General features: G+C 35.4%; 1 protein-coding gene across 1 annotated transcript in view; it reads right to left on the minus strand.

Moving 5' to 3' along the window:
• ptprea (protein tyrosine phosphatase receptor type Ea) overlaps positions 1-20,819 on the minus strand; it is a 118,947-nt gene that overhangs the window by 85,561 nt on the left and 12,567 nt on the right. The window lies entirely within an intron of this gene.

The raw sequence follows: 20,819 nt of genomic DNA on the forward strand, positions 1-20,819 counted from the left end.
TTTGATGAGACTAAATATTATTCACATATTCTTAGAAACCAATTTATAAAGAAGTCCAGATTTAATTGGAATTGGAATTTAATCAAACATACTAGATAAGTTAACACTTGTCTGGTACAATTAGCCTTTTCTGTTCTTTTTTATATAGATACCAATGTAAAATTGTACTCAGTTGTTTTTTTCATAAGCTCGAGGAAACAAACGGTTTCTCAAACAGTACTGGGAACTAGGAAGCATGCACATAGGAGCCGTTTAAATCCCTGAAGAATGGCATTCTTATACAGCATTAACAGCTTAACACCACAACATGTGAAGAGGTTTATTAATGTGACACAAGGGGGGAAATATGAGCTTCCTTTAGGTGTAAACAATTACATAAGAATATTAGAAAGTTTAGAAATTAAAGGCCCATGTGGCCCATTGACACTATTTGGTAGTTAATATCTCACTGATCCAAGGACCTCATACCTGAAAGAAGTCAGGGCAATGACTTCAACAAAAAGGCTGAGCTGCATGTATTTTTTATCCATTGCCCTTTGGATAAAAAAGTGCCTCCTGTTCTCAGTTTTAAATGCACTCCTACGTATTTTCCACTTGTGTCTTCTGATTCATGTTTCACTCTTGAGTCTGAAGAAATGTAAGCTACTTACTATGTATATCTTACTATGTATACCATTAGCAGAGGTGAAATGTGTCAATAGATCTTTTTTTTTAAATTAGAACTGAAGGCTGCAGCCAATTTCCTCTTAGTATGACTTCACACTATAACATTCAAACTTCATACAACTCAATACGATACAGACATTCTTCAAAAACAAGTGTTTTTGATCTTATTTCAAAGGACCCTTGGATTTTGTGATTTAATCACTATAATTAAGTCAAAATTACATGAGTGTGTGTGTGCAGAACATGGAATTTCTCTATGTTGCTTTTGAATACATTTTGTCAAAAGTGAAAACTACAAACTTTACAGACTTATTGAGGCCTTGAAAAACATCCTTTAATCACCAACATTTTGGGCAACTATCCTCGTATTATGGCAGTAAGCTTACACAATACTTGTAACTAAGGTATGTTACTAGGGTGCAATAGTAACTCCAATGGTCTTTCAGGAAATAAAAAAAACAAATTATCTGCTGCCCTCTTCTGGCAGAACCCTAGTGTTTGCTTATGATCCAGAGTACAAAATGCAATTGAGCAAGATGTCCAGCACTGAAGTGTAGAATTAAGAAAGTATTGGAAGGTTCTACTAGCTTTTTACTGCCACAGCCTATTATTTTTAAGTAAAAATAATATTTGAAATTGAAACAATAAATATATTCTACAAAATGTGTAATAGCGATATGTGTCAGCAGCTACAGTATATCACCCTGCAAGTCACAACTGGCAACCCACTGAAGCTAAGCTGGTGTGAGGATGGGAGACGATGGGAGACCTGGATGGGAGACCTTCTGGGAAAGCTAAGGTCATTGCTGGAAGAGTTGTTACTGGGACCAGTAGGGGATGTTCAACATTAAATTTGATGTTCTGTGTGGGTCATAATACCCCAGTATAGTCATGGGGATATTATACTGTAAAAAAGGAGCCATCTTGTGGATAAGATGTAAAACTGAGGTCCTGACTTTCAGTGGTCATTAAAAAATCCCATGGTGTTTCTTGAAAAGAGTACAGGTGTTACCCTGGCATCCTGGTTGAATTTCCCTATAGCTTTTACCAATCAAGAATCAAGACCTCCTAATAATCCGCATTTATGATTTGGTTTTATTATTCAGTTCTCCTCCCCACTGATTGCTGATGTGTGGTGAACTGGCAGACTTTGGCTGCCATTGCATCATCCAGGTGGGGCTACACATTGGTGGAGGGGAGTCCCCACTAGCTGTAAAGCACTTTGAGTGGAGTGTCCAGAAAAGTATTATGTAAGTGTAAGGAATTATTATAAATTAGTTTTAGCTCAGCCCATATACAGTACATTACAGATCTCTACAGAAGAATAACACACTATACCTACTTCTCATAACTTCTCTTACAATTTTTTCATGTTCTCCAAGAAAATATTATTATTAATTATTAATTATTAGCAAACTGAAATCTTAAAAAGGAAGTAAATGTTGTTTTACAATGTACACAGAATTGAGTAATTCCCGGCAGTTTTTCAATAATATGCACTTTTAAGCATTTTTTTAACTGCACCACATCTGACTTACAGCTTATGGGACATTCCTTGCTTTCAGTAGATGTATATGGTAAAACACATTTTTCCCTTTGATTAAATGTAGGAACAGATGCTCCTCTCACAAATGGATTTTCCTTTAAATTTTTTCCTGCACTGTATCTGTCAAGAAAAAATGAGAAATCACTGGAAACAGACTATTGGGCAATTACCTGCAGAAGGATCAATTTGTGCAATGACACATGATGTTTACACCACACTGGCATATTCCCACGATGGATGCTGCTTTCAGTTGTAAGTTAACCATATCGAAACCCTGGCAATCCTTAGACACAGTGCATTACAAAGATAAGCCTACTTCTCCACCAGTCACCTTCTTAAGTGGTGCATGTCAGCTTATCCATATCAAATCCTTCCAAGGGTCTATTCATGTTAAAGCCATGTGAAAGTGGGAAGTCCGCCAGAAGAGAATGACAGTTTTACACGGGGTCTGCATTATCTTTCTTGAAGGCCATTGAAGTATTTGAAAGCCCACATTGTACACTCATTAAATCATGCGTTTTTGCAGATTTTTCATGAATTCACAAATGTCTCTACTCTGGTCCCTGTCCTCCTGTGCAAACCTCCTGTACATTTTGTATAGAAGTGGATTAAGAGGATGTGTCTGCCATGTAATCCTATGTTTCATCACCCATGCAGAAGTCTGTTTGTATAGGTTCCTCTCTACATCTTCCTGCCCAGGAAAGACACCCTACAGATCCCCTGAAAGGATTTACTCTCCCTTTGAGAATTAAACACCACAACAAAGGAGTGAGAAACCTAGACAGTCAAGCGGCGCTTTTTTCCCAGTGAATAAAAGAAAACAAGTCCTTGATATATTTATTCTCACATTATTTGTGAATTAAAGACAGAAGAAGACAGGCCACGAAAAACAGCACTATATTGTAGGTATGTTAGCCATTCCCTTTATTTATCAGTGAGTAAATAACAACAAAAAAAGAATAGATCGTAAAAAGGTACTTCCCTGACGAAAATAGTCAATCTTTCATTTTTGGCACCTACAGTATATGACAATAAAGTGTATTGTATTTGTTCCATGATTTTTTGTAATCAGGATTTTAATTCAGTGTTCTTGTATGGAGTCCACAATGGGGATCAATTACCCTTAGTGCCTTCTGGTGTGATGAACTATAGAAGGACAGAAGCCAAATGTAGCTCAACAGCAGACCCAGCAGACGGATTATTGAGGAGAACACCAAAGGGTTTAATCTATCAGTATCTAAATGTTTAATTTTGATAATTCATTCAGCAATAGTAAAAATCAATCACAAATCACCGAGGAAGTTCAAAAATTTGCATTAAATGCTTTAAACTGGTATAATTGGTATGGCTTTCAGGTAATCTTGAGTTGTATAGGAAATATCTTTTTAATTAATTTAGCACTCATTTAGTTTAATTCCTTCTGACTCCTGTGCTACTGCATCTCAAAGCTGAAGTGTAAAAGGACTACTTGAATATTTATTAATGTATTCTACAGAAATACAATGCAGATCTTAAAATTAAAGGTTGATTACAAAATATATGGATGTTCTAAATAAATATTATTTAGTAATAAATATCATTGTGCAAGAACAGTGTATTAGAAGATTCTGTCAGTCTGATTTCTGATCCATCAGAAATAAAGTTTAATTATGGAAGTGGCCCACTGAAACATATTTTAACACATAGTGTTAATAAGTCGATTTGACAATGCAATTGAAACGCTAAACACTCACCAATACTATGCTTTTTCTACAAAATTGCCATAAAAATTAAAATGAATTACTTTTGACTAGATATCATGGTACAGTACATCTAGTATGTTTCCAGATGTTACTTTCTATGGTACATGCCTTCACCTTTCAAACAATTAAGAGCTTTTAGAGGGTTCAAATTTTAATGTAAATTTGACTGAAATAGATCCTGAAACTGGATAGCTCTATAACTAGATAAAGGTTTTTGCTTTTCTTCCGAGGCTAATACACCAGCCACTGTCGACATCCTTTCCAATTCATGGCCGAGAAAAAATCTCACATCCCCTCGTCTCCTGGGAGTGTCGTGCAGCTTCCTCCAACCCGGTCACAGACCAGCAATTAGCCGCGCTGTACTCACAGGATGTTGTGGCAAAAAGCAAAAAAAATGTCAGTGACTTGCCACAAGGTTGCCTGTCAACAACTTTGCTGAGTGTCCTGTATCTGCCCAGGAGCCAGAGGGATTGTCTCTGTGGGTGGCATGGCCTGTGAAGGCAATTGCCACAGGCGGTGCTATTCTCTACATGCCCTCTCACTGGCAGCCTCTGACAGCACCCTTCCCTCCACACCAGGAAAACAAACACGGTAGCATGGCCAGCCCAGCCCTGAGAGCTGTCCGCCGAGACTGTTGTGCACTCCTACCCTTCCTGTACCTCCAGTCTCCCGGCTGTAATTTATCTGTGTAGACAATTGTTACCCTTCATATAAAAAACTGTGTACGCGTGGGTTGTGTGTGTATTGGGGTTTTCACATTGTCTTAAGGAATGGGTAGCCTGGTATTTTCTATTAACTTTAATATTCTGTCTTTTCAAAGAGAAGAATTGTAAGTTATAAAGACTTCAGCTTTAAAGCTTTTAAATACAGCATTTCACTCTTAATACTTTAACAGCGAAAAAAAAAACGTCCCTTTCTGTAGAACAATTGTATCCAAATTATTGCTTAAGTCTTTACCACAACATTATATATTTATATGATTTGCCTGGGACAAACTGTTCCATTGTTTCTACACTTTCTGTCAGCCTCAGAACCTACGGAGAACATATTCTCCCTTTCAACTCCATGTCAAATACACTGTAACAACAGATCTTGCCACAAGACAAGGAATCTACCACTGTAGTTTTCATTTCAAAGTTACAATACAGAAACTTAGAGGCCTTCCTTGTGAGGCACAAGAAATCTTAACTGTGTCAGACAAGAAATTAGAAGATAGGCAACATAATCGTGTATATACTGTATATATTAATATGAGAGATTTAATTGATCAAATGCGACCAAAAAGTAATTAAAAAGCAACTCAACTCATCAGAAAATAACTAAAAACATAATTGCAGAAGTAATAATAATAAACTTAATTTTATATAGCAATAAATAACAGCAAAGCTCCTTGTATTAAAAAGGAATGGAGAAAAAAAACAAGGACAGATACAGTAGAAGTGGATAAAACAACAATTAATAAAATGCATTAATTTGTTGTAGTACATTTTTAATCTGGATTTTAAAATTGCAAGCAGAGGTATAATCCCCTCTCTATTTATGACAGCTCTTCCTAGTCTTGAAGTAGAAAGGAAAGCTAAATGTTTGGTGTTTTGTGAAGGGAATAGATACTAAACAGACATTTGGACATAGATTTGATTTTCATGTCCTCTGTCATTTAGCATTTAATTGAGGCACCTTAAAATGTGTAAAAATTCCCACAGGGAAAAAAAAATTAGATATGTTAATGTGTACCAGACAAAGGCAGAGACATTGTGACAGCCTCAAAGACTTTTCAAAGGACATTTGCAGGTTTAAATTCAATTTAACAGTTTTCTCCTGCCAGTCTTACAAAAGTAAAAACCACTGCAGGTGTACTAATGGTAAATTGTAGATTAAAAGTGAAGCAAAGAACCCATATTCACATAAAATGCTAAATTATTTGTAGCTGTCAGATCAAGGACTGTTCTCATATTAATATAAACAGAGGAATTCAAGAATATTTAAAAGTTTCAAGTTTATTTATAGTAGTGGTTACAAGTGAGCTAGTTCACTTGCAATAGTTTCATTCATATTTTCTAATACTGTACATTGCTGTCAATTATGTTAATGTATCAACATACACATTACTTTGTCATCAGATAATGTGTGAATGAGAGTCTAATTTAAATTCCATTTATCCTGTATTGTATGTTTGTCTGTGCAGAGCTTCATTGTTGTTTTGAATGGTTTGTGTCTGTAGAATCAAAATGTTTTCTTTTCAATTAAAATGTGTTTAAAGCTGAGGTAATGCCTAGTGGAGGAGATCAATAGTAGATTGATATTATAGATGACATGGACATGGATACTGGTATGTTAGATTTTCAATCATATGTAGTTTACAATTACAATATGAAAAATTGTGAAGTTTACCATATTAAAATGTGGTACAGAAAAAATTATAACTGTCAATATACAACATGAATTGAGGAGGTTATTTAAAATCAATTAATTAGGTTAAACAACACTGTCATCTACATATTCACTTCCAAAAAAAAGAATAAGTCTGTTTTTCTTTGAATACTTTTTCCTCTCACAAATACACTGCTCTACACTTGCACAAAGACAGTAACAGGCACAAACAGACTTGGGATGAGATGAAGAAATCCTTCAAAAAGTTAAATCTTAATTACATAGTCTTAAAAAAGATAATTAGCAGATATTTTTACAATACTTCCAGATTAGTGAGTTGTCATGAAGCGTGCAGTCAGCAAATTTAAATGACAATCCAAGTGTTCTTCTTTGGTTTAGTTTGTCAACAAAAGCTGAATAAAATCAAAATACTGCACTAATCTCTTCCTCTTTTCCCTTCAGTTCTGTTGAAGATAATGCAGGGATTAGGCAAAGCTAAAGGGGACTTCTGTTCTGGCTGTTTGACAGGGTTTAAAGGGGAAGTCTTTGTACCTGTGGAATCCTATTTTCTCAGGCACTGCTTTGCTGGGTAGTTTGAAATGGACACCCGTGACTTCGGGGCAGGACGTATTCAAACTGAACAGAGATTCCAAGACCAGAGGACAGTAGACCTGATTTTACTCATAGAAAATAGGGGTGCCCTTTTACTTAAACATTAGAAGTCAGTGGCACAGTTGATTCAGAGAGATCACCTTAAAACAGTTTTAAGAAATCTAGGCTGAAAACCAGACACAGTATGATTGATTTCTGCTTATATTATGTGTACGGTCTGCAAGATCTTCCATTCGAGAAAATTATATTTTATTTTACATTATATGCCATTTATGTAAGTATCTGGTTTTCCATGCAGGGTGGACTCTGCCCTGTGCCCCTTGCTTGATGAGACCCTGAATTGGATGAAGTGGTTAGAAGATGGATGGATATATATACTGTAGATAGACCATGATTTTGGCATTAATAATTGAGAAATTGATAGTTTTCCTTTCTGGTGAAAATTCTCACCAGGCAGCGTCTGTATTCTTCTTTCTTTTATTGATTCTTTTTTCTTTTCTGCCAGTTTGTAAGACCAATACATTCTGTTATTACAGTCTGTAACCAAATTACAGTCTATAATTTTCTGATATTTAAGGAATATGGAATGATCAATTGTCTACTAGCATAGGAAATTGTGATGTCCTAAACAGTTTTGGATCTGCTTCTAGGGAATAGGTATATAATGACCTTATACTGGACTGAACCTAGAACATTCAAAGCTAAACCAAGGGCTTAGAAGAAATGCAAAGTTGTTGAGAAATTTCAATTCTGAAACAAATGCTAGGTTTACTTTTATGAAGATATGTTCGTCATGCAAGTGTATACTAGACCTATCTAATGTTGCATTTAAATATGTCAGAGGAAAACACATTTCTACAGACAAAACAGTCAAATATGTTTTGGAAAGGTACAAGATTGGGACACCTTAGCTCTAGGTTATCTCTGCATCCGTGGTGCATGCAGGACGTGACCACCTAACTTTAATCAGATCTCTGATATATTTAAGAATTCAATCACACCTTCTGGCCTCCAGCCTTTGCCCTCTAGCATGTGACCCTGTCCCCTTGACAATCCCCTGAATACCTGCAGAAACATGGGCAGCCTGGCCTCTCAGTATTGCAGTCCATAGCTCCAAGGACAAATGCAGACAGGCCACATTCTTTGTCTTCCATTATTGCAGCATTTGCAGCTGCCTTGGGGTCAAACCTTATGAAAATCATTTTGAAATGTTAGCACTTGTATAACCCGTGGAGCTTAAACTATTTGCTAGGAAAATATTATGATTCTTTGTCCTTTATTGTCAAAGAACTGCCAATGACAAAACAGTTCTGGCAGATGGATTAATCTTGTATCAATGACTTGTGAAATGTTTCCTCCATTTTTCTGGTCTTCTTCTTAAGTGATCTAAAGAAGACAGGCCTAAAATGAACAAGGTGTGGAAATGACTTTGATCTCCTAGCACTCTCTAATTTTGTGGGTCCTTCAAGGGTTAAGACACATTTGTTGGGATATTTGGCAGATAGTTTTTTGCTGTATCTATTCTTCATTTAATCAGATCACTTCAGTTTCCTGCATATTGAATAGCCTTGTCATATACTACGACTTGTAAATGAAGCTAAAATAACATCAAGAGCCAAACTGTTATTTTCTGTTACTCGTGTTTTTCAAAATTGGTGGTCAGTGAATCCAAAACTATTCGCCTAAAGACCTTTTAACATCAATGAGAATGGTGCTCAGTTTAGTAGAAATTCATAACACAGGGAACTATATTGCAAAAAAGTGAATGATTCCAAAACTCTTGAGGGACATCTTCCTTATCCTGGCTATTTTGATTGGCTTTATAGTAAACACTTGGGAGAGGACATAGAAAATAGCCTCAAACCATTTAGGTACTTTCTTCCTTACTCTAGAAAGAGGTGTTGGGTCCCAGCCTTGCATAGCTTAGGCACGACTTGGACATCCTCCCTAGTGCATTGGAAAGCATTTGGAAAAACCTCAGACTACTTTATTACTCTTATTTTATTTTTACTATTACCAATATTTCTGAGTTGCGAGGCAGCCTTGCAAGGGACATTTTAACTGCGACTTTAGAACCTTTCATCACCCTCAATAACTTAGGGTATTGCAAAGGCTGAGTAGCACTGGATTTATTTCTGAATGGTTCAAGCCATCCCTCCTTTCTTAAGGTGTTACTGATCTAGGATTGTTTCTTAACAAATGGAGGGTAAATGTGCGTAACAATTATATAATAATCTTTTGTTTCATTTTAGTCTTATTTTGTTTCACATGAAAAGTAGATTCAGGATTCTGCTGGATTGCTTAATGTAACCCTCAGAAATGTATTATTTCCACTTGGGATTTATCTTTTCATGATAGTGATACATCATTTGAGCAATTAAATTATATTATATTTTATAAATAACTGAAAAAACAAAATCCTGTATGCCATTTTTCAGTTTTCATGATATTGTGGTGAAAGGTATCGATTTAATTTTATTTTTTGAGTACACTACACACCAAGACTTTATAAACAGGATTGTAAACATGTCTGCCAAGGAAGTATGGACAGCAGGGGTGGTACAACCATTCTGTGTCCTGTCAGCACTGATAGCCTGCTGATGCCTTATCAGGGAAGCAGCTTTGAAGAGTATACCGTGATGTGTATGGACCACCTGCTGTAAATGACCACAAAACAAAGCACTGCCTGATTTATTTACACCTTATCTAAAGTACAGTACAGAGCAAAAAAGTACCACACCCCATGAGTGCAAATTATTAAAGGGTCAATTCAAATAGTTTATTCTCAGTTTTCCAAAATGTCTTTAGATGTTATGCAAAATGCAAACTTGGCAATGCAAGATTATTTTTTTCTGTTTATTTGTCTTTGTTCTCTCATTAAATACGGTCATAAAGTGATCAAATCTGAATTACATTTATTGTGAAAATAAAATAACACTTTATGGTGATGTGGTGCATTATTTTCTGGAACAGGAACTGAAAGAATGCAGCATCTGGCAATTGTCAGATAAACGACAAAGAATGATTCATGAGATGATACAATCAGGCATGACCTGTGTTGAAATGTTGTCAATGGAAACGGTCAGTTTTTCTTGGACTGAGCTCATTTCTTCACCTGTCAGCCTGTCAGCATTTTTTTAAAAACAAGGTTGTTGTGAATGATAGAGGGTTTCTAAAAAATAATAAAACCATTCTTCCTGAATCAATGGTTCTGAGAAATAGAACACCAGTTTCATTTAATAGTTTCTTCCAATTTGATCTCTTTGTGTTCAGCAGTCCACTTTATTTGAAACAACAAAGAAAAAAATGAAGTATTAATAAAAAATAAGCATTTTTAAATCTGCACAATCTCTTGTCACAGCAGTATAGTTAATCTTATCCTCACAAGTGCTGTGTAGTGCATTAGAGGAAGCTGACAAGTACAACAACTTGTCAAAGCTGAGTCAAGCATCTCTATCCATGATTTCACACATAATGTAGCACTCCATATCCACTGGGATATAGGAATACAGATTTGGAATGGATTTTGTATCATTAATCCTTTTGGATATAAGCCAGAAATCCCTTTATAATCTCTCAGGTAGCAACAACACTCACTGGTGTAAAGAGCCATAAATGTGATTTCCAGATGGTATAACCTTTACTGTCAAGCACTGCAACCTGTGTCTTCTTTCGTGCATGGGTACAGTGCTTGATCTCATTTAATTATTAAATAATAAATAAATAATGCTAAACATGCACTTATAAATCGTATGTGCATTGTATCTGGAATGATAATGTTTCCCACTGATTATATTAAGCAAATAATGTCCATTTGATGTTGCAATATTTGCTACTATTTCACTTTATATTATTATTGTATTATACACTTACAGTACACAATCTTAATGGTTTTTGTAAGCATTCATGGAGGTTCACATCTTGTCAGTCACTGAAACATTCTAGGGCTGACATTTACTTAATATTTTCTAACTCTGAAGGCAAGCAAGAACCTGATTTATCTTCCTCATTAATCTTAATTTGTCACTGAGAGACGAAAGAGGCTAGAGAAGTAATTGTAGCCTGCCCTTCCATTATAGTACCTTCCAACTGTTAATGGCCGATAACATCTTCTCCAAACTACCTGCAGCCATTTTTCTACTTTACTTTGTCTTGAAATATTCTCTCCTGTTCACTTAGGTTATTCACAGGCTCTGGTCAAAGACATCTCCAAATGGTATAACCTTTACCAAAATGACTGTAGACTGATGTGCAACTGTTGCTGTTTCTGCATATTTCTAGACAAAAAGATTTATGTGTACCTTGCATTAATATGGTCTGAAACACACTGCTGTTTCTTGTCAGCTTTTCAGACAATGATGGGCTATTATAGTGGTTAACTGAAAGGGAAGACTACAAGATCTGGACCTACCCATCTAGATGAGGTGATTGATGCCAATGTGATTGACATATCGCAAGTGTCTGCTACCTACAGTTGACACAGCCATTCATTACCAGTTGAACTATTACAAAGGAAATAAAAAACCCTGTAAATTGTAATACACAATGAATAAGAAATATTTTGCAATGATAAAGTATACTAGAGTAAAAGTTTAGTGAAATTATTATTATTATAGGCAGTTTGAGGTTTATTAAAAATGATTAAACAAAAATGATTGGAGATTATAAAAAAAACAGAAAGGTACCTCTAAAACCTCTTATAGCAGGATGTTCCAATTAAAATTAATTAGTCTATTTCATTGTACAACTAAGCAGAGACTTTAAACTTCATGCTACCTTGGAAAAACACTTCAGACAAACTAATCGAACAGAGACCATGTGTGTTCAGTCTAAAGAATATTAATCACATTAGTAGATAACTCAAACCACTTAGTACTTAAGCAAGATGATTCACATGATTGTTTTAGAACCAGGAATTAAGACACAGGATCATTGGCAATAAATTAAATCTATGTGCAAATTTTAGGTTCAAATCAGAAAAAAATCACATTTCAAAATGTATTCAAGTAATTGCTATTTTTATGTGTTAACACTGCTGAGATCACATTGATTTGCTTTACAACAAGTTGTTTTTGTAATGAACACAATAGCAGGAAAGATTTAAGAACAACATCTTTGAGTAAACTTATTTTCCTCGATAAATATGATATACAGCAGTATGCTAATTAATGATTGTAAACCTTAACGGAAGGATAAGCAATGACCAATGAATTTAATCCTAGATTATATTACGATGTTAACTAAGCCATCATGACTACAATTCATACAGCTGACTCACCCTTTCTGTGATATAAAGCTTAGCTGTGCAAATATTAATTTTGATGCCGACATCGTTCACTTAATACTTATGGCCATCTCCTTGGGAGCTTTATGTAATTGGGTTTCTCAAAGTTGACCGTCGTACCTCTTTCTCACCAGCAGGTGGCACAATTAATTTTTCAGACTAACGTCGGATTTAATAATATTACTCTACAAAAAATGCTGAAAAGAGAAGAAGGGAAACACAACGTTTCGGCTGTGGAGCCTTCTGTGCTTCTGTGCTGTGGAGCCGAAACGTTGTGTTTCCTTTCTTCTTTTTTCAGCATGGAATAAACCTTTACTTGCTCCTTTACAGCCTACGCATGCTGACGCAGCTCCCTACTTGATCTACAAAAAATGTCCCAGAATGGAATAACAATGAGCTTCCACCTGATGACTATTATATTGTAGTCTGAGTAGTTAACAATGATATTGAAAAAAGCAACAAAATAATAATATTTTTCAAAATATTTAGTAAACCCTAATTTATTCATTGCTGTAGTTTAAGCAATTTACAAGTATGTATTTTTTCAGAACTCTGAATTTAATGTAAAAATACATTAACAAATACTTTGTACTTTTGAAATTAACTATCAATTTTCGCCTTTATGATATCCATTCAACGCTCTGATCTAAAGGACAGATTACAGTGTCTTCGCTGAAAACCAACCCACGCTGTTTAAAGACGCATTAGGGACTTGAGCAAGCATAGAAAGCTACAGGCGCCTTCAAACGAATTGAGCTCCTGTTGGGCTGTAGAATGTGTATCTAATACAGATAGTTCCACAGGAGCGTCTCGCAGCTCCAGAGATCACAGGCTTTATTGGGTAACTGAGAAGGCGATTTAATAGGAAAGCCAGACTGATCTTCAATTCGCATGGCTGTAAAGGAGGTATTTCAGAGACACGCTGATCTGGGCAGAGCGCATAATTTTTAAAGCAATATTTCTTCACCTTGGCTTTAGGCGCTAACGATAGTGCGTGTGATTTTCTATAGTTCGTATCTGTGATAGACTTGCAGAATTCGACAAGGGAAACTTTTATCGACAGAGTGGTAACTCTTTTATTTATTGTCAGTTTTCAAATACAGATGGGTTTTTTTTTTTCAGATAGGCATGAAATCTTAAGAGCAATGCTTAAAGACTCCAATTTTTTTCCAGCTCAGACGCATTATTCTACTACAATATGTTATTAATGCCAGAGTTAAAAGGAACTTTAAAATAGTCATGTAAACTTATCACAATTTACAGCAAAACCTGTGGCAGACAGTGGGAATATGCATGGTAAAAACTATGGAAGGCCGCTTTGACTTTTAGCAGGTTGTAGCAAGTCAAGGTGTTCTGGCATTGAGATCACATATTTTCAACATAGTAAACCTCTGACTTATTCCTGTCGGGTGTTCTTACTGCAGTCATTTCTAATAAAAACACTCCCGATATGTTGCACCAGTGAAATCAAATGATAATTAGTAAAAATCCCTGATCTGAGCATAGGCTCACAAAATGTAGCCCTACTGCTGAGTTTCAAGGCTGTGAATAGTAGTGTAGCATAATGATATGAAAGGGCTCAAGCATATCTTAAGTTCAATCTTGAAGTTGACACAGGGGTGATAATCAGAAAACCCTTTATAAAGGTGAGAAGATTTTTTCTCTTATTTTGTGAAATGACCCCCCCCCCCCAAAAAATGTAATTGTGTGAAGAAAATTAGTTAGAACTGTGTTTTCAAAAAGGCAAGAATCTACAATTTCTTGTGAATGTAGCATGAATTCATACAAAGAAATTTGAATTAATCAAGTAGACAGCAGCATTACCACCTGCTAGGCTGATCATGTCAGATGTTTGAAGCTAAGCAAAACTGGCTCTCATCAGCACTGTAATGGAAAAGCAGGTTGCTGATGCACTGGAAGTGGTGATGGTGGACCGAAAAGTAGCATTTTTCTGCCTGGACCTCCCCCGTATAACAACAGGGACCACTGTGCTGCAGAAGGTGTCTTCTTTCAGATGAGATAGAGTAATTAAACCAAGATCCTGATTATGTGGTCAATTAAGATCCCAAGGCACTCATTGCAAGAGTTGTATTTAATCCTGGTGTTCTAACTAAATTTTACTTCGGGCTTGCAGAATCCAGCAATCTGTAAAGTCCCCCCTTCATTCAATTAATGAGGCAGTTTTTCATTTTTCTGCCTGAGGAAGAAATGAGCAGAATAAGGTCAGACGTTGACCTGAATATTGTCAAGTCAGGATGAGCCCACAGGAAGGGCAACAAGTGAGATCCCCAAACCTGATCCATGAAGCACTGTACAATCAGATTACCATCAGAACTGGACCTCCCCATTGACCGTGCCCAGGTGTGAGTTGTGGTATCCAAGATCGGCGTCTTTGACAGACTGTGTTTGGCTCTAAAATCTTACTGTGTAGAAATTGCTAGATGTGAACACATGCAATAGTGTGCTGATTTAATCCATATTTATTACCATATCATATCTATTACCAATGACTTGAAGGCATTGTTCTGCCTAAAAGAGGCATATTGGTTCATTTCTATTTCTCCTTAGCGATCTTTACCAAGCTTGACATTCAACAGGCTAAATCACTTTATTTGTGTCCAATCAACTTTAGAACTGATAATTTGATTTAGTGCTTGTACAATAGTCATCACTCAACAGGCACTTGAGTGATGGCCAGAATCACTTAATCAATATCCAAAATCCATATAGTTTATTATTTCTAAAAATGCATACAGTACATAAATAGATAAGAGTCTTTGCTGATCTACACTGAATTAATAATTTGAAGATTTATACTGAAGCGCAGTATAATAATAGTATAATAATGACTGCCACTTGTATTATAGCAAACATGGCAGATGAATTCATACAGTAGAAATAGCCCAGCACAATTACTTAGCATACAGTGGAGCCTGGTGTAAAGGAGAAATCATGCATTCCCATAGGCAAGAACCATACACATATTATAGTGCACAATACATATAATACAGTATATATCATATCTACTGTATAGGTTCAAATGGGGAGCTGTGTCACCATGCATTGGCTGCAAAGGAACAAGCAAAGGTTCATTCCAAATTCTGAAAATGGAAAGAAGAAGGTGAGCCTCTCACCTGAAGAAGCTAAAACATTTTTTCTTTTTTCTACCTTTCAGCGTCGATCTTACCTTTTCTATTTGTTTACTATATATTACACTATAATGTTCACAGCACACTCTTAACTCCATTGCATAAAAAGTGCAACCCTCTTAAGGAAACATAAGAGACCTTTCAGTTGTAGTCTATTCTGTACATGCCCGATTACTACAGTCCTTAGACCACAGATGATGTTACCTTCGGGTCTGGCTATAAAGATAACTCTTCATAATTAAAAAGCTGAAGGAGTTCAAGTAGGTACTGTAGCTGTGTCAGCATGCATAGGCTGCAAAGTAACAAGTAAAGGTTTGTTGCATGCTGAAAAGAGAAGGAAAGAAACACAACGTTTCGACTATGGAGCCTTCTTCAGGTGTGGCTCCACACCTGAAGAAGGTACCACAGCCGAAACATTGTTTCTTTTCTTCTCTTTTCAGCATGGAATAAACCTTTACTTGTTCCTTTATGGTTAAAAAGGATCTTAACTTCCTTCAAAGAAAAAAGTATGATAATCATGGACAGAAAAAAAATATTTTTTGTGTTGTTGAAAAATAAACGCAGCACCATAAAAAATACCCAGAATTTGATTACAATTTAAAAAAGGTTAATCCAAGAATGAAAATCTCCAGAGTAGTGATGCTGATGATCAAGATAAATCCATTTTTCTGAACAGGGTTTTTTTCAAATAAATTTTAACAATTTATATGACAGCAACTGCTCTGTTATTTTTGAATTGTACACTTTTCATGGTCTATCCACATTCTCTACATGCACACAATCTATCTAAAGTACATGTTATCAAAACCTGCTTTCACGTTTTACAGGTTCAGACAGCATCAAGTGTCTTTTAACCTTTGCTGTATGCCAGATCACAAGGGTCTTGAAAAAGTGCATCAAGTGCCTACTATTGAACATTACTGTAGGATTAAAGGCTTTGTAGTGCACCATAATGAAGCTGTCAATCATTGCCTTGTTTGTTGCAAAGTATAGCTTACAATTTACCCAGGGCATCCTAATTCTCTTACCAGGAGAACATAGTTTCCACTGCTGAGTTAAACTGAACCAGCACCTTAAGCTATGGAAACAAAAAGGCTTCAGTCACAGCTGAAGAATTACAATTAGTAGTGAATAACGATATGATGTTAGGCTTTAATCACCCATCTACACACATCACCCTCCAGTCTAATTTCTCAGTTTTCATTTTATTTTGAAACAGGACTTTGCTCTAAGAAGATGTGTAAGATGAATATTACTCAATTTGTATTTCTGATTTAAAGATGTGATTTTATTATTGTTCTCTTTCATCCACAGTGTCAGATTTTTTAGTTATATTGATATCAGTGACAAAACAACTGTCGTTATAATGTGAGCTGGGAAATGTTAAGAAGCAACAAACAAACACATAAACATCACTTATGGTTAAGGCAAAATATCTTGTCAAACAGCAATGCTGTCCTCAATTTTCCTTTTCTGCAGTAAATTACCACTGTATGATTCACGATTTGGGAAATAAAGAATTTTAAACAACAATGTTTTTGTACTGTGTTAACATGTACAATAAATGCTTTATACTTCATTTAAAAATCTTAACATGCTATTTTTTTACCTTTTTGATCTTTTTTTACAGTTTTATGCTGGTTATGTTTTTACAACGTTGGTGTTACCTCTTGTAAAATATTCCATATGCACAATTTACAAAGTGCAAAATATTCAAATAAATCCAACTGCTATATTATTATTTAAGTGTGCATTTGTGTATACATGTCTATTGTGTATATAAGATCCCTACTGCTCAGGAGTGATGGGATGATTTGAAAAAGAGCTACAGTGAGTGTGAATGAAGGTGGAGGGGAAAAAGGACACTTGACATGTAAACTCTTGGCACAGACAGGCCTCATCTGGATGATTAAAATACAGATGTATCAGAAATGTAGAGGAATGACCTCTCAGGGCTCATTCTATCGCCCATCAATCCGTCACCTAATGGCTGCATGTGTGGCGGCAATTCAACAGGTGAGGATGATGAGACGAGATCATTTTGCTGAATTTGTTCTTGGGAATTGCGTTTAATGCACTTAGTGATCCACCCAAGTCAACAAGCAGGTTGGGTATAGAGCACCTGGGGCAACATTCTGTTCTGGCCCCATTGTGAGCTGCCTGTCTATGCTCCATGATGAACAATTTGCCTGGAGGAAACTCATTTCCTTAACATTCTTTCTCAAATAAAGCACTCTCTCAGGCTCACTCCATTACACTGGAAATAGCAAGGGAGTTCCGTTTCGTGTGGCTCAGAATCACTCTCGTACACAGACCGGTGATATATCAATGTCTCATTGGAAGGGTGCACCGGATACCACACAGTCAGTGCACTTTTGTACTCCTACCATAACATGACTATATTGTGGCAGGTGGAAATGTAACATTGAGCATTGGTCACATTGTACTTAGGAGGATATGGGAATACTGTTTCTGTTAGAATGCAATATATGCCCTGAACAGTATGGATACTTTTATGTGGTGTTGTGGTCCCACTGCCAGCAGACACAATGGGAAGCATGAGGAAATTATTATTTATTTTCAAGCCAGTGTGAGCTTGAAATTCTGCATTGGAAAGTGCACCTCCATTGTACATGTGAAATGCAAACACAGTTATACAATACTGTCTAACAAAGGAGAAAAATCTAAATTGTGTAAACAAAACAAATAACAGGGCTTAATATTGTATAGAAACGTAGAGAGTTCCATTTCATATTCATATGGTCATTTCACACACCAATAAATTAAACACACACTCCTTATTTAAAAAGACAATACAGTTTATTCACCCCTGTGGGATATAGTACTATGCTTTCACATGTCATGTACCACTTTTTCCTTTTTATTTTACTGCAGGTAGTTGAAAAATATTATTTTCATTTGAAGAAACATGTATTTTAACTCATGCCAAATAATCTTCTTAAACCTGTACACATATTGTATTGTATTCTGTATTTTTTACTGTTAGTTTCAGCAGTGTATATAAAGCTATTTGGTCTTTAGCAGAAGAGCTATGTTAAGGCCTACTACTATATGAAAACTGAAGTGTGATCAGAATGTTCTCACATTGTACTAATTGCACCTATTTTCTACTCTGTTATTAACTTCTGTGAACCACTGTCATTGGCCAAAAAAACAATTAACAGAAGTGAACAGTTTCCCATGGATTCAATCTATAGAACAATGGAGAAAGAGGAGGTGTTTATGTGATGTTAATGAGAGAAAACAATCAATACTTCAATTTTGAATTTATGTACAACTGTTCTTTATGTACTGGAACAATGCATAAAAAGTCTAATTATATTGAAACTTGTTATTTTAGATTTGTGAACCAAAAAGGACAAATACTTAAGCGCTTTAAACAATTTTGATAAAACTACAGTATGACACAAAAAGTGTTAGCTAAATATTGTATCAATAGGAGCTCGCAGAAATCTGGGTGCATGAGTGATTTTTCTAAATAAACTAGATGATTTCAGCCTTGAGGACAGATAGCCCAGCGCAGTTTATTTCTGTACCTCAACACGAGCAAGGTCTGAATTATTAGAGCAAATTAAAACAGAAAGACTTTGCAAAAGGCCAGGTCTTAGCATATATTGTATGATATAGCCATTTTTCAAACAACAATCCAGTATGAAATCACAATGTTGTTTTTATAAATCATCACAGTTTTTGCTACCAAAATATTTTTTAATTTAATAAATATATAAGAACGTAAAGCTGCTAATATCATTGTGTAACAGCAGCACAAACAACAAAAAAATCCAGATATGTGTATTTAATGTGTATGTCAATATTGGAAGTTTTTGCCATAATATCAATAAACCATCTGGTGAAAAAAAGTTCTTAAAATGTATTTGTTGGAAACTGAAAATTGTAGGGGATCAAGGTTAACTTTTGGCTGGTGCTGCATATTGTTTGAATAAGTGACTTGAAAAAGTCCATCACTAAACATAGCCAAACTACTGTGTTTTATTACAAAAACTATGCGCATTGCTACTTTGAGCTAAAGGCTAAAGGATGAAGTGAATCCCCTATCACCATTTTATGAATTACTTCTTCAGAATGTTTTCTGTGTAACACCTTTCTCCTCTTTCAGGTTGTATTTTCAAAAGGCACAAGGAATGCCTTTTAGTGGCACTTGAGTGAATAGAATGTATGAATGGCAGTGGCACATATTTTGGCAGAAAGGCAAAGAAAACATTTTAAGTCACGAAACTATGTTTGGCCTGAGGTCCTTTTCTTTTTTTAACTCCTTTATTATAACATCCTTTTTTCTCTTGGACCAGAGAGCATGTCAGAGGCAGATGCTCTTTTCTCAAGGTTCTATATTTCTGTAGATCGATTTTTAAAAATGATTTCATGGTTTCACAAATAACAAATGGGCCAGTGGTTGTTAGCAACAGGATAGTCAAAGGAATTTCATGGCTGTGTAATTTAATAATGCTGTATGAAGTCTCCAGACACTTTGTGTTCAGTCTGAGGGCTATGAACACCTTCAAAGGGCTCCTTCGCATTGATTAATTAAAAGTAATTCCTCGGTGCAGATTTTAGAATAGACATTGTATACTTTCTTTTTATTTTCACTCACAATAAACTATTTATCACTGTAAAGTGTATATTTCTGATAATACAGTATGAGTTTCTTGCATTTTTTTATTTAATAGATATTGGGAAAGCATTACACATTTTAAAAGTTTAAAAGTTGTATTAGTTGATGTCATTAGTTACATTTTAATGGCGACAAAAGTATTAAGACATCTTAGAGATTAACGCACTTACTTTTTCCTCTTATATTAAATTGCAGTAGCAAGAAAGATCCAGCAGATGTCTGTATTTTGTGCTTGTCCCACACCTGACTAATACTGTCTACTTTAAAAGGCAGAAACAAAAGCATTATAACCCATGCTATCTGTAGTCATATTACGAGGGATTTGTGGAAACATAGTAAAATTGGAGAGGTATGGGAATTGGCCCTGTTGAAATAAATCTGTCAGATTACTTAGATCTAACCATTTTTTCACTGCTGATCCTGAAAGAGGACAGGTTTTACTTTGTCTTGTGAAGTGCATTGCCTGCTCAATCAATGAAGCTGCAATTAAATATACTTAAATTGACCATTGTTCTCAGAGGTGAAGTAGGACTCCTCAGTGCACTGTAACTAGCATTTTGAATATGATTCTATACTGAACATTAAGTATATAAGGAAATCTAATACATATATAAGTAAAATAGGTAGCCAAAAATATAGATTGGAAAAATAGGTAAAATGCTAATAGGCAAAAATAACAATAAAGATAAAATATTTATCTAATATAGAATGCGAATCTATTAAGTGTGCATTTGTTATCATAATTTCAAAGTTCTAAGGAAAGCATATTCTGTTAGAAACAAAAATGGAAACAGGAATT

This window comes from Lepisosteus platostomus, chromosome 6 (assembly GCF_059453375.1).
Source record: "Lepisosteus platostomus isolate fLepPlt1 chromosome 6, fLepPlt1.hap1, whole genome shotgun sequence".
Classification (NCBI taxonomy): Eukaryota; Metazoa; Chordata; class Actinopteri; order Semionotiformes; family Lepisosteidae; genus Lepisosteus; species Lepisosteus platostomus.